Source organism: Physeter macrocephalus, chromosome 8 (assembly GCF_002837175.3).
Source record: "Physeter macrocephalus isolate SW-GA chromosome 8, ASM283717v5, whole genome shotgun sequence".
NCBI lineage: Eukaryota > Metazoa > Chordata > Mammalia > Artiodactyla > Physeteridae > Physeter > Physeter macrocephalus.
In genome coordinates this window covers 35,561,162-35,566,282 of record NC_041221.1, presented here as the reverse complement: position 1 = coordinate 35,566,282, position 5,121 = coordinate 35,561,162, and positions in this window count along the sequence as shown.

The following is a 5,121-nucleotide window of genomic DNA, read 5'->3' as shown; positions in this document are numbered from 1 at the left end:
GAGCAACCAAACCAAAAAACAAATCCACCAATGATAACAAGCACTAAAAACTATACAAAACAAAAACCAGACAGACAGGACCCTAGGACAAATAGTAAAACAAAGCTATACAGACAAAATCACACAAAGAAGCACACATACGCACTCACAAAGAGAAAAAGGAAAAATAAAATATCTCTGTATATAAAAAAAAGGAAGAAAGCAACCAAATCAATAAACAAACCTACCAATGATAATAAACTGTAAATACTAAACTAAGATAAACATAAGACCAGAAATAAATTATATGCAGAAAGCAAACTCCAAGTCTACTGTTGCTCCCAAAGTCCACCGCTTAAATTTTGAGATGATTCGTTGTCTATTCAGGTATTCCAGAGATGCAGCGTACATTAAGTTGATTGTGGAGATTTAATCTGCTGCTCCTGAGGCTGCTGGGAGAGATTTCCCTTTCTCTTCTTTTTTCGCACAACTCTTGGGGTTCAGCTTTGGATTTGGCCCCGCCTTTGTGTGTAGGTCATCTGAGGGCATCTGTTCTTTGCTCAGATGGGACAGGGTTAAAGTAGCAGCTGATTGGGGGCTCTGGCTCACTCGGGCAGGGGGGATGGAAGGGTACGGAATGCGGGGCAAGCCTGCGGTGGCAGAGGCCAAGAAGACGTTGCAACAGCCTGAGGTGTGCCGTTTGTTCTCCTGGGGAAGTTATCCCTGGATCATGGGACCCTGGCAGTGGCGGGCTGAACAGCCTCCCAGGAGAGGAGGTGTGGATAGTGACCTGTGCTTGCACACAGGCTTCTTAGCGTTTCATGCCCGTCTCTGGTGTCCATGCTGATAGCCACAGCTCGTGCCCATCTCTGAAGCTCGTTTAGGCGGTGCTCTGAATCCCCTCTCCGAGAGCACACTGAAACAATGGTCTCTTGCCTCTTAGGCAGTTCCAAACTTTTTCCCGGACTCCCTCCTGGCTAGTTGTGGTGCACTAGCCCCGTTCAGGCTGTGTTCACACAGCCAACCCCAGTCTTTCCCCAGGCATCTGACCTCGGAAGCCTGAGCCTCAGCTCCCAGACCCCACCCGCCCCAGCGGGTGAGCAAACAAGGTTCTCAGGCTGATGAGTGCTGGTTGGCACCAATCCTCTGTGTAGGAATCTCTCCACTTTGTCCTCTGCACCCCTGTTGCTGTGCTCTCCTCTGTGGCTCCGAAGCTCCCCCCCTGCCCAGCCCCTGTCTCCAGCAGTGAAGGGGCTTCCTAGTGTGTGGAAACTTTTCTTCCTTCACAGCTACGTCCCAGAGGTGCATGTCCATCCCTATTCTTTTGTCTGTGTTTTTCTTTTTCTCTTTTGCCCTACCCAGGTATGTGGTGAGTTTCTTGCCTTTTGGGAAGTCTGAGGTCCTCTGCCAGCGTTCAGTAAGTGTTCTGTAGGAGTTGTTCCACGTGTAGATGTATTTCTGATGTATTTGTGGGGAGGAAGGTGATCTACACATCTTACTCCTCTGCCATCTTGAAGGTCTCCGTTTGTAGATTTTTTGATGATGGCCATTCTGACAGGTGTGAGGTGATACCTCGTTGTACTTTTGATTTGCATTTCTCTAATGATTAATGATGTTGAGCATCCTTTCATGTGTTTGTTGGCAATCTGTATATCTTCTTTGGAGAAATGTCTATTTAGGTCTTCAGCCCATTTTTGGATAAGGTTGTTTGTTTTTTTGATATTCAGCTGCGTGAACTGCTTGTAAATTTTAGAGATTAATCCCTTGTCAGTTGCTTCATTTGCAAATATTTTCTCCCATTCTGAAGGTTGTCTTTTCGTCTTGTTTATGTTTTCCTTTGCTGTGCAAAAGCTTTTAAGTTTCATTCAGTCCGATTTGTTTATTTTTGTTTTTATTTCCATGTCTTTAAGAGGTGGGTCAGGGCTTCCCTGGTGGCGCAGTGGTTGCGCGTCCGCCTGCCGATGCAGGGGAACCGGGTTCGTGCCCCAGTCTGGGAGGATCCCGCATGCCGCGGAGAGGCTGGGCCCGTGGGCCTCTTTCTGTTGGGCAGAATCACGTCTGGTGGTGTGTTTTGAGGTGCCTGTGACCTTATTATGATTTTAGGCAGCCTCTCTGCTAATGGGTGGGGTTGTATTCCTGTCTTTCTACTTGTTTACATATGGTGTCCAGCACTGTAGCTTTCTGGTCATTGAGTGGAGCGGGATCTTAGATTTGAGATGGAGATCTCTGGGAGAGCTTTTGCCATTTGATATTACATGGAGCTGGGAGGTCTGTGGTGGACCAGTGTCCTGAACTCAGCTCTCCCATCTCAGAGGCAGAGGTCTGACATGAGGCCAGAGCACCAAGACACTGTCAGCCACACAGCTCAGAAGAAAAGGAAGAAAAAATGAAAGAAAGAAAGAAAGGGAAAGAGAGAGAGAGAGAGAGAGAGGACGGAAGGAAGGAAGGAAGGAAGAATAAAATAAAAATGGTATTAAAAGAAAAAAATTTTTTAATTGTTAAAAATTTAAAAATTTAAATGTAATAAAAAGAAAGAAAGAAAGAGGAGAGCAACCAAACCAAAAAACAAAGCCACCAATGATACCAAGCACTAAAAACTATACAAAACAAAAACCAGACAGACAGGACCCTAGGACAAATAGTAAAACAAAGCTATACAGACAAAATCACACAAAGAAGCACACATACGCACTCACAAAGAGAAAAAGGAAAAATAAAATATCTCTGTATATAAAAAAAAGGAAGAAAGCAACCAAATCAATAAACAAACCTACCAATGATAATAAACTGTAAATACTAAACTAAGATAAACATAAGACCAGAAATAAATTATATGCAGAAAGCAAACTCCAAGTCTACTGTTGCTCCCAAAGTCCACCGCTTAAATTTTGAGATGATTCGTTGTCTATTCAGGTATTCCAGAGATGCAGCGTACATTAAGTTGATTGTGGAGATTTAATCTGCTGCTCCTGAGGCTGCTGAATAGTTATTAAAATAAAACAATTATTAAAAATTAAAAAGTAATTTAAAAAAAAGAAAGAACAGAGCAACCAAACCAAAAAACAAATCCACCAATGATAACAAGCACTAAAAACTATACAAAACAAAAACCAGACAGACAGGACCCTAGGACAAATAGTAAAACAAAGCTATACAGACAAAATCACACAAAGAAGCACACACATACGCACTCACAAAGAGAAAAAGGAAAAATAAAATATCTCTGTATATAAAAAAAAGGAAGAAAGCAACCAAATCAATAAACAAACCTACCAATGATAATAAACTGTAAATACTAAACTAAGATAAACATAAGACCAGAAATAAATTATATGCAGAAAGCAAACTCCAAGTCTACTGTTGCTCCCAAAGTCCACCGCTTAAATTTTGAGATGATTCGTTGTCTATTCAGGTATTCCAGAGATGCAGCGTACATTAAGTTGATTGTGGAGATTTAATCTGCTGCTCCTGAGGCTGCTGGGAGAGATTTCCCTTTCTCTTCTTTTTTCGCACAACTCTTGGGGTTCAGCTTTGGATTTGGCCCCGCCTTTGTGTGTAGGTCATCTGAGGGCATCTGTTCTTTGCTCAGATGGGACAGGGTTAAAGTAGCAGCTGATTGGGGGCTCTGGCTCACTCGGGCAGGGGGGGGATGGAAGGGTACGGAATGCGGGGCAAGCCTGCGGTGGCAGAGGCCAAGAAGACTTTGCAACAGCCTGAGGTGTGCCGTTTGTTCTCCCGGGGAAGTTATCCCTGGATCATGGGACCCTGGCAGTGGCGGGCTGAACAGCCTCCCAGGAGAGGAGGTGTGGATAGTGACCTGTGCTTGCACACAGGCTTCTTAGCGTTTCATGCCCGTCTCTGGTGTCCATGCTGATAGCCACAGCTCGTGCCCATCTCTGAAGCTCGTTTAGGCGGTGCTCTGAATCCCCTCTCCGAGAGCACACTGAAACAATGGTCTCTTGCCTCTTAGGCAGTTCCAAACTTTTTCCCGGACTCCCTCCTGGCTAGTTGTGGTGCACTAGCCCCGTTCAGGCTGTGTTCACACAGCCAACCCCAGTCTTTCCCCAGGCATCTGACCTCGGAAGCCTGAGCCTCAGCTCCCAGACCCCACCCGCCCCAGCGGGTGAGCAAACAAGGTTCTCAGGCTGATGAGTGCTGGTTGGCACCAATCCTCTGTGTAGGAATCTCTCCACTTTGTCCTCTGCACCCCTGTTGCTGTGCTCTCCTCTGTGGCTCCGAAGCTCCCCCCCTGCCCAGCCCCTGTCTCCAGCAGTGAAGGGGCTTCCTAGTGTGTGGAAACTTTTCTTCCTTCACAGCTACGTCCCAGAGGTGCATGTCCATCCCTATTCTTTTGTCTGTGTTTTTCTTTTTCTCTTTTGCCCTACCCAGGTATGTGGTGAGTTTCTTGCCTTTTGGGAAGTCTGAGGTCCTCTGCCAGCGTTCAGTAAGTGTTCTGTAGGAGTTGTTCCACGTGTAGATGTATTTCTGATGTATTTGTGGGGAGGAAGGTGATCTACACATCTTACTCCTCTGCCATCTTGAAGGTCTCCGTTTGTAGATTTTTTGATGATGGCCATTCTGACAGGTGTGAGGTGATACCTCGTTGTACTTTTGATTTGCATTTCTCTAATGATTAATGATGTTGAGCATCCTTTCATGTGTTTGTTGGCAATCTGTATATCTTCTTTGGAGAAATGTCTATTTAGGTCTTCAGCCCATTTTTGGATAAGGTTGTTTGTTTTTTTGATATTCAGCTGCGTGAACTGCTTGTAAATTTTAGAGATTAATCCCTTGTCAGTTGCTTCATTTGCAAATATTTTCTCCCATTCTGAAGGTTGTCTTTTCGTCTTGTTTATGTTTTCCTTTGCTGTGCAAAAGCTTTTAAGTTTCATTCAGTCCGATTTGTTTATTTTTGTTTTTATTTCCATGTCTTTAAGAGGTGGGTCAGGGCTTCCCTGGTGGCGCAGTGGTTGCGCGTCCGCCTGCCGATGCAGGGGAACCGGGTTCGTGCCCCAGTCTGGGAGGATCCCGCATGCCGCGGAGAGGCTGGGCCCGTGGGCCATGGCCGCTGAGCCTGCGCGTCCGGAGCCTGTGCTCCGCAACGGGAGAGGCCACAGCAGAGGGAGGACCGCATACCACAAA